Source organism: Equus przewalskii, chromosome 21 (genome assembly GCF_037783145.1).
Source record: "Equus przewalskii isolate Varuska chromosome 21, EquPr2, whole genome shotgun sequence".
Lineage (NCBI taxonomy): Eukaryota > Metazoa > Chordata > Mammalia > Perissodactyla > Equidae > Equus > Equus przewalskii.
This window is the reverse complement of record NC_091851.1, coordinates 43,855,102-43,865,415: the sequence shown is the minus strand read 5'-3', so window position 1 is coordinate 43,865,415 and position 10,314 is coordinate 43,855,102.

Sequence of the window (10,314 nt, the reverse complement as noted above, 5' to 3'; positions counted from 1 at the left end):
CGAGCATCCTCTGAAAACTTTGATTAAAGTGTGACCTACACTTGCTGGGTCAGGGAAGGTGACCACTGCCCGGCCGCGTGATCTCGGGTAAACTGGGTCCTTTCGTCGGGCCAGTTTCCCCTTCCGTGACAGCCAGGGCCTCTCTGAGGCTGTCCCTAGCCACGGCACACGCCCCAGGACGCGGGCCGCCGAGGCTCCCGGCCTACAAGTCCCAGCGGCGCCCGGGCGCCCCGCCCAGCCCGGCCCGGCGCCCCGCCCAGCGAGGCAGCGCGCGGAGGTGGGCCCCCGGCGCACTGCCGCCCCGGCGGCGGGCGGCTGCGGAGCACGTGCTGGCGCCGCGGGGGCCGAAGGGCGCGACCCCGGGCGTCGGGGGCGGCGGCCCAGCGCGGGGACGCGGGGCCCGAGACCCGGAAAGCGCAGCACGCGGGCGGGCGCGCCGCGGGCACCTCGCGCGCCTGCCGCCCGGAAGGGGCAGCGGGGCAAACGCATCTAGAAGAGCGGATGCCTGGGTCCCGGTTCGGGTCCGTTCACCAGTTCGCCCCTGACCCATTGGGCTTCCGCATCGCCAACCCGCGCCCCTGTCGGGTGGCCCCACGTCCCCACGTGTCACCAACTTCTGCCTGAGCATCAGCCATTTACCGCACACATACTTGTTAATGGCCCATCAGGTGGCAGACGGGGGTTTTAGGCCACACGGAGACGGCGGGTAGGAAACACGTACCCCCCGCCCTCCCCACGCGGACACACACACGCGCGCGCACACACATGGGCGCGCACACACGAGCTTACCTTTTAGGAGAAGAGAGACAATGACTGACTGAATGAATATTACATTTGTATTTGGGTAAATGTTCCAGGCAGGCGCTGAGGAGGGAGCAGAGCGGGTCAAGAGTGACAGGTGTACTGAGAGCCCCAGAAGGCCTCTGGGAATTGGCAGAGCAAGCAGCGGAGCCAGAGCCACGTGGGCACAGGGAACAGTGGAGGGAACAGAAAAGCGAAGGCTCCGAGGTGGGAGACAACCACCAACATTTATCAAAGATTTTTATATTTTTTAAACTTTTTAAAAAGATTTTATTTTTCCTTTTTCTCCCAAAGCCCCCCAGTTCATAGTTGTGTATTTTCAGTTGTGGGTCCTTCTAGTTGTGGCATGTGGGATGCCGCCTCAGCATAGCCCGATGAGTGGTGCCATGTCCACGCCCAGGATCCGAACTGGTGAAACCCTGGGCCACCGAAGCAGAGTGCACGAACTTAACCACTTGGCCACGGGGCAGGCCCCTATCAAAGATTTTTTGAGTGCCCGGCACTTTTATGTGGTCAAGCCTCACACACCACTAAAGTCATAAAGGTCAGTTGCCTTGGAATGCCTATCTGGGGTCAGGTCCTCGACTGGGTGACTCACATACATTAATCTGGTGATTTAACCTCAAAGCGGCCTTTGTCATGGGTGGTACTCTCAGCCCAGTTTTGAGAGGGAAGGCACTGAGGCTCAGGGTGGCTTCCCCAAGGGCATCAAGGGCAGTCATGGCTGGCCAATCAGTGATCCCATTTTATCTTCAAGGAGGCCTTGTCTGCCAGCCTTGAGAGCCAGGCAGGTGGGACCTCAGAGAGGTTAGGTGAAGTGAGGTCTCAGTGGAAGTCTGTTGAGCTTCTGTGAAAGCTTCCACTCTTCTGCTAAAAGAGATAGCAGTAGCTGGTATTAGCCCCTCAGTGTGGGGGAGATGTCTGGAGCTGTGGCAGCCATCTTGTGGCAAAGTCCAAGAGACTCTCAGACACCAGTGCGGATACCACTAAACCCAGGGGACATTTGGCAACACCTGGAGATGTTTTTGGTTGTCACAACTTGAGGGAAGGATTGCTACCGGCATCTAGGATGTGGAGGCCAGGGAAGCTGCTAAATATCCTACAGCGCACAGGACGGACCCCCACAAGAAAGAATTATCCGGCCCCAAGTGTCAATAGTGCTGAGATTGAGAAAGCTTGTGCTAAACCAATGCCAACAACCAGCCTCCTCATTATGCAAGAAAAATAAATCCCGAGGTGTTCAAGCTGCTCGTAGTTGGGTTTTCCGTGATGACAAGGAAAAGCATTCTCGAACAATGCAGGCGCAGATGCGGGTTGACGACTGCCACTGAAGTGGCCAGCACAGCCTGGCGAGGGGCCATCCCTCCCCACTTCCCTCAGTCCCTGTGGCCTTGGGCTGGTGTTCCTCCTGCTAAAGCCCCAGCCCTTTGTCACACAGGCATCCGGAGGCCGAGGGAGAGAGTGGGGACATGCAAACGGGAGGGCTGCTCGGGGCAAATGCCACCCACTGCCGGGCCCTGCGCACAGCCTCTCCCCCACAGGACACTGTCCCAGACCCGCAGTTCTGCGTGTGGCAAATGGAAAAGGCCCCGTCGCCGTGCCCACTACTCACACGTGCCTGACACAGCTTGCCCAGGAGACGGCTGAGCGCCGAGTCCCACCTCGCTGACTTTGTCCCTGTCCCCACGGGGAGAGCCTGGACTCAGGCCCCTGCTCTGGAAACGCTGACCCTCGACTGAGACGGTGCCCTGGTGTGGGCGCCTGTTATGGGCTGAAGTGTGTCTCCCCAAAAATATGTGCCAGTCCCTAACCCCTGGTATCTGCAAAGTGACCTTATGTGGAAATGGAGTTTTTTTTTAACATAATCAATTTAAGAGGAAGCCCTACTGGGTCAGGATGGGGCTTCATCCATGCCCGTCGTCCCTATAAGAAGGCCACGTGAGGACACTCCGGGAGAACCGTGTGCTGCGGGAGGGCGAGGGCAGGCGATGCACCTACAAGCCAAGGATGCCCCGCTGCCGGCCAGCCCAGAGGCTTTGGGAAACGCCTGCAGGGAACTGCCACCCCTCCCAGGGCCTCCGGGGGAGCGTGCCCGCCCACACCTTGAGGTTGGACTTCCGGCCTCCAGAACTGGGAGAGAAGTCATTTCTATTGTTTCAGGCCACCTAGTTCCTGGTCGTTTGCTGCAGCGGCCCCAGGAAGCTAGCGCGGGCTCACCTCAGCCGCAGGGGAGAGCAGGACACAGCCCCAAGCAGACGGGGACATGCACTGGTTGCACTCCTGGGTCTTGGAAGGGCCCGCAGAGCCACAGGAGGGTGCTGGGACACGAGGCCCCGGGCCTGGGAAGCAGCCCTGTCCCTTTCTGGGCTTCAGCTGCTCAGTAGGGAAAAGTGGGGAGCCCGCTAAGGACCTTCTGCTGAAACATGTGCCGGGCATGTCCAGTCCCACCCTCCCCGCCCATCCCCGCTGGGAGCAGGCTGGGCCCACCTTTCTGCACCACCCCCACCGTCTCCTGAGTCCAGGTTCCTCGCTCAGCCAGCAGCTGGGCTGGGCCCCCATCCCACCTACATCTCAGAGGCCCCCTCTGGCTGTAGCCCACCCCCGACGCAGGTCTGCAGTTCCCAGTGCGCCCCGGGACTCAGCCGGCCGGGCCTTGGACTCCACCGGGGCCTCTACTCTCACCTCCCTCAGCTCGCCACCTGCTGAATGGTCCTTCTGCGTCCCTTCACTTCTCTCCTGATGGCCCCCCGGTGGACGTCAGCTCCAGGAGAACGGCTGCCCTCTGCTCTGATCACTGATGGCACATGGGAAGTGCTCGGTAAACATGTGCTGTGAATGAACACACTCCAGGAGACCGAAACCCGGGGCATGGAGGGGTCCCCAAGCCTGGGTAGCTAACGTAGGGGTCCTGTGGTGTCCCATTTGAAAGTGGGCACCTGCGCCCACCTCCGCCCCACCCAGAGGCCGGAGCAACAAAACAGCAGCCCAGCAGACGGCAGAGGAGGCCCGAGCCCAGGCTGGCGATCTCCCCTGGCGGGGCCCGGGTTGACGATGTCCCACAGTGGCCCGGGGAGGTGGGTGCCTCGTCAGCCCCACGCCTGCTCCTCCGGCCGCTCCACTTCCCTGGGGACAGAGTCCCGCACCTGTTTGTTCCAGATGCCGTCTCCTGGAACGGTGAGGAGGGCCCAGCCACCCTAGCTCTGTGCAGAGGTCGCCGTGACCTCAGGACACTCCTCAGAGGAAGGGTTCAAACGCTGCGAGATGCCTGGGGGGCAGGGAAAACAGCCGTAATAAAATACAGCGACCAGAACACTAGAAACCAGTGTGTGGGGTGGGAACGTGCGCTCCTTTGTTAAGGCATTCGGTCACAGGAGTGAGCAGTGGCTCTACGACACAGCGGCGTGGAGGACCCAGCAGACCGCTGGGTCATGGCAGCGACAACCACCTGGCGTGGTCCCGAGCCGCCAGTGTCTGTGGCCCCGGTTCACGGCTGCCGCGGACTGTGTGCGTGTGGCGCGTGTCAGCCGGACTCCTGTTGCTGAAGCAAAGGTCTTCCTTTCCCATCAAGTTCTCAGATCCCAAATTCTCCCCACGGGCTCTGTGGGTCCGCGGGCCACAGGGAAGAACCCCATTTCTGCTGTCACTGTTGCCCACACCTCATGGCTTAAGGCAACATGAGTTTATCCTCCTGGAGTTCGGGAGGTCAGAAGCCCCAAAAGGGTCTCCAGGGGCTAAAGTCAGGTTGCGGGCAGGGCTGTTCCCCTGGAGGCTCCAGAGGACACTCTGCTTCTTGGCCTTTTCCAGCTTCTAGAGGCCACTGCCTTCCTTGGCTCTTGGCTCCTTCCTGCATCGCCGAAGCCCACAATGGCCGGTCGAGTCTTTCTCCAGATGCTCTCTCCCTTCGCTCTCCCTCTTCCACTTTTAAGGACCCTTGTGATTCCAAGGGGCCACCAGATAGCATAATCTCCCATCTTAGGCCCACAGCCTCAGCCCCTTCTGCGAAGCCCCTTCTGCCATGTGAGTAGGAGGGAAAGTGTGGACACTGTTGGGACTGATAGCGGGGTTGTGTCAGCGGACAGCGTGGGCCACCGCCTCCGCCAGCCTTAGAAGCGCGTCTGCTGCTGGTGTGAGAATGTGAATCACAAACACAGCCATTACAAACGCAGAAACCCGAATGCCGCCCACTGTGTAGTTCCGTTCCCCAGCCCCCACCCCAGGCCGCTGCATGGAAGCCGCTTCCCAGCACAGTGTGCAGAAGTCCAAGAGCCTGTCCCCCAGTGGGAGGGGGGTGCCCGCCGCAGACCCACCCTGGCAGGTCAGCCCGGCAGGTCAATCCGGCCACCTGCTCTGGGAGCCGGAGAGCATCTTTATGACGGTTCCTGCAGGTACGTCATGGACACGGGGTCTATTTGAGGGTGGGGGTCACCATGAGCCATGGCCAAAAGGCCAATGGCTACCAGGGAGTACTGTCTTGGTCAGCTTGGGATGCTGTAACAAAGAACCAAGACTGGGGGCTTACACAACAGACATTCTCTCACGGTTCTGGAGGCCGGGAGTCCCAGATCAAGGTGTCGGCAGGGTTGGCTCCTTCTGAGGCCTCTCTCCTTTGCTTGCAGACGACCGTCTTCTCGCTGTGCCCTCACATGGTTTTCCTGTGTGTCTGTCTGTGTCCTGATTTCCTCTTCTTATACAGACACCAGTCATATTCAATTAGGATTCATCCTAGTGACCTTGTTTAACTTAATCACCCATTTAAAGACTGATCTCCAAACACAGTCATGTTCTGAGCTCCGAGGGGTTAGGAGTCTGTCATTAGAACCGTGCTTGGGGCCTTCCGCACTGGCCAGGGGCCCTTACTGCAGAGTCCCACTCATGCAGCCCGAGGAGTGGGTTCATATCACAGAAGTCCCAAGACATGAAGAGACTCAGAGGTTCCCTGGACTGTCCAGCACCGGGAGACACGCCCCGAGTCTCAAGACAGTGGGAAGCACCAGGCTCCAAGTCATTCTCAGAAAAGACCAGCCTCCGGTGCACTTTTGTTTGAAAGGCTAACCACAGAGCCAGGAAGATCCACGAAGAAGGGACATGATGGCAACTATGGCGCACAAGCCCGCGCCCAGGTCAGGAGGGCCAGAGCTCCACGCTGCTGAGGAAGGTGGCGAGTCACGGCTGCCCCTCCCAGTCCCGGGACAGCCTTGTGGAGTCTGGTCAGCGACCAGGGCCCGTAAACTCATCTGGGGGGATGCTGACCTGCACGCAAGGACCCGCAGGTCGAGGGCATGCTGGGGATTGAGTTTTTCCTGTGCTTTTGTCCACTTCCTCTCCTCACCACCTCCCCTGCCCCACACCAGGGAAAAACGAAAAGAGTAAGAATGCATGTCAGTTATTTTTTAAGGGCTGATTTACATTTTAAGCAAATATGCAACAGGTTTTTCTTATTTGCTTTGGAAGCAGTCCTCACCTTAAAGAATATTTCTCAATATGTTGGATGCAAAATTCACAATAGACTTACATGCGACAGGCTACAAAATTATTTACTCTACTTATATTTGCTGTGTGGTGACGTAACATGATAAAAAATCTCAAGCCGAGGCCACATGGTTCTCCTGCCTCCTCCCACCTTCTGCTGAACGAGATCTGTGAAATCGGGCAACCTCACTGAGCAGGAAATCCGCAGAGCCATGAAATGCCGGCAGTCTCTGGGTGTCACCCGGCCCCTCCCAAGGCAAAGGGGCGCTCGTGTGGAAGCTGCCTTTCCTGACATGGCAGCCAGGACGGCTTTCCACCGGGCGCTCTGGACCTGACGTCTGGGGCTTACATGGCTGCTTCAAGGCCCTCAAAAATGTTTGAGGGGGAAGAGAGGAGAAATTCGCTTCAAAATATAAAAACCACCCCAAATTAATCAGTTCCATCAAACGTCTACAAGTGTAACACTAGCGACCTCACTATTTAGTGGTCCAACAATGTGTCAGAGAACGCTTCACTTTTGAGAAATTCCCTTGTATTCACCATTGATTGTTAAGAAATCATCGCCAAGTGTAAATTAAATGCTGCCAAATAATTTCAGAAGTAAAACATGAAAAAAAATTTTTTCAAAACATCTGCAGTAAAAGAATGTATATTTCGGGTGGGACGTGGGTGCGTGTGCACACTCGAGGTGTTGGGTGGAGAGACACCCAAACGTCAGAGGGCCCGGTGCAGCAATGGGCCAGACACACACACTGCGAACTAGTGTGTTCACATCTCCAGGAGCCACATGTACAAAACTATCACCAGGTGACAGCAATTTTATTATCCGAAACAGCATTTCAGCGCGTAATCGAGATGAACAGTGAGAGGCGTCGGCGCTTCTTTCTGTACCGTCTTTGAACTCTGCCGTGCATCGCACATTTACACCTTGATTCCGACCAGCCACCTGTAGGCCTAGAGCGGTCAAAGTTACTAAAACTCATCTTAAAATGGCCCTGTTTGCCACCGATACTCCCCCAGGATGGAGGTCTGTGTTTCCTAATCTTTCCTTCCCAAACCAGCACAGGGATGCTCAAGGGTGAGGGGGGTTCCGAGGCCCCCACGCCGCAGGCAGCAAGCCTTCAAGGTCCCATAAAGAAACCAACAGGGACAATCATTCTTAAGAAGCAGCAGGACTCTGACCTCTGAAAAATTGTCACCTTCAGAGTTTCCTAAGGAGGCCATCAATCTTTCGAAAGATAAAAGTGTATTATTTCACAGAACATCCTTCTAACAGGATAAATAATCCTTCCATGACACTTTCCAACTATTTTACAAGCTTTGTAACACAGTCAACAGGAGCCAGCACATTTCTTTTAACAAGCTGAGTCAGGGAGATGGAATACAGAACACCTTCCTGGCCCTGGGGTCACTGGCGCCATCTGCTGACCACAGAGCCCAGCCTGCCCCTGCGAGCGTCTGTGGTCACTGCTGGCCCTGCAGGCCCCATGGGATAGGAAACTTCGCAGGGCCGCAGGCCCCGGAAGCACGGTGGCAGCATGTCATCTGACACAGCTCGGGCCGGCACGGGAGCACTCCGCAGGCTTCCGCTCCGTGAACACTCCCCAAGTGTTCTGCGGTAGCGACTTCTACCGTCTCCATTCCACAGATGAGGTCGCTGAGGCTCAGCGAAGTTTCAGTCACATGCCCAACGTTGCCAGGTTGGTGAGCGAGGGCTGGGACTCACAGGCAGACAGCCCAGCTCTGAGGGCATGCTTTACCTACAATGCCATATGAGTGTCTCAAATGTGACGTCAGAGTCAATGCAATACCCCTCCCACTTTGGAGAGACGCAACGAAACAGCTATGGCCAGTATTCCTGGCAGCACTGCTCGAGATTACAGAGCCTCAAGAGCTCGTCCCAAACCACGTAAGAAGCCACAGGGACAGAGAAATATGCCAACCCAGGACAGGAAAATACTAACGCACAGATACGCGTATACACACGTAACGGAAGCACAATGTCACACAAAACAAAACTCACCATTACTGTGTGTGACGTACCCGAAGACATTCTGTAGTCTTTGGTGGCTCCACTTAAAAAAAAAGCTGGTCGCAACGACTACATTCATTTCACAACCTGCAGATGGGTCATGATTTCATTCGGAAAATGCTGGCTTAGACGTTCCTGTGTGTATTCAAGGGCATGCATTTGCTTCATTTTGTACAAAGCCCCTCCTTCAAAGGAAACTCAAATTTTGGTTGAATGTAGACTTTAGGTGGTACGTTTTAACTTCCACTGTATTATTTCACGTGTCAATTTTACAGCTTTATTTTCACTGTACTGATTTTTATGGTTACTTTCTACTTTGGGCAAAAGATTAGTTTTCCATATACTGAATTTTTTCTCTACATTTATGGCAGCGACAAATTTATTTTTGAAAGGCAACTATGTTTTTAAAAAGTGGATCAACGTAAAGAAAAATAAGTAAACAAGAGTGAGTGCGGTGGCTCAGTGTGGAAACGGCACTCCAGCCAGCACCTGACACACAGCCACGCGTCTCATCGAGCGGAACCGCCATCCCTCCCCAAGGACAGCACTTAGGCATCATAGGAGGCTGGCACTCACACTGTTCTACCAAGCCCCACCTACAGCGCCCTCTCGTCCAGGGCCCGTGGCAGACACAGCCACCCCTAAAGCAGGGCCGGGCAGGCAGGTCTGGTAGGCCCCTTTGACTGAGAAGGATTCTGAGGCAGGCTCAGACGTGTGCATGCACACCCGGGCACACCAGGCAGGCCTGCGGACGTGCACACGTGAAGTACCACGTTTCCATGCTATTTCCAGTATCCGTCCCCAGAACACAGGTCAGACCAACCGCAAGAGGACGGAGAAGTGCACCTTCCTGATTATGACTCCCAAACTCTACCAGCACCTCGTTTCAGCAGCTCCTTAATATGTGGTCCTCGCCACCAGATCAGGTCCACAGTCAAGTAGGCAGCGCTACAGACGGGGAGAAAGAGCCTGGCAAACCAAACGGAAACAAGTGAAAGCAAAACGCTCACTGTAGAACCTGGGTGGTGGATACACGTCCACTGGAAAACAACTCCAACTCTCTTATACGTTTGAAAATTTTCATAATAAAATGTCGGGGGAAAAAAGTATGCGAACCACCTAACTTGTCTTCTCCATGAGTTTATACACCCCTCTTCCAACGGAAGCGGGAGCTCTATTCCTAACTGGGTGTACACTAAATCATTAAGGGCACAATGACTTGACATTTGTTAAGAGTCAAGATGACACTTGCATCTTTTTGGACTGGAAGATGCCATCAAACCTACGCACACCTGTTGAGCACGCACTGCATGCGACAGAGAGGACTGGCGTCCCCAGGACGATGACCTCCTCCAAGACTCCTATCACTTTTAGGAAATAGGAAAACAAGTCTCTTCAGAAGTTTAAGGATTTCATCCAATATTTACTGGCTCATCGTTAGCAGACAGGCAGCGGTCTTTAAACTCCAGGTCTGGGCAGGTGGAGAAATGAGCCTCGGCCCCATCTACCGGGATTCACATCCCAGGGGCAACAAGGAGCTCCCTGACTCCTGGTTTCTGGCAGCCTGAAGTCCAAGCTTAGATTTAGGCAAATATTTTAAATTTGCCAATTACAAACACAATCCCCTTGGTAACATGGCAAGGCCCAATCTTGGAAAAGAACACTCGAAAAGGCTCCTGACTTGAACTCATTATTTTGTGGTCACTTTCAACCACAGCCAGTCACCAGCTTGTAAAGAGTAACGAAATTATGGCTAAACTAGAGCTGAAAAACCCACTCCCACCTCCAGTGAAGCCGGCCACTGAGATAACCAACCGCGACTCTCTCCTCATGGCCGTCTCTGCTATTTTTGTACTGTCCCATACATACAGATCACAAAGCCACGGGGCTGGTTCATAAAGGGAAGGGAAAATTACCTGTAAATGTAATTATGTAATTAGCTGTAAACATAAAAATTAGCTAACTTGAAAATTCAGCTTTCTTTTTCTAATGCACCTTTTTATCTCTCAGAA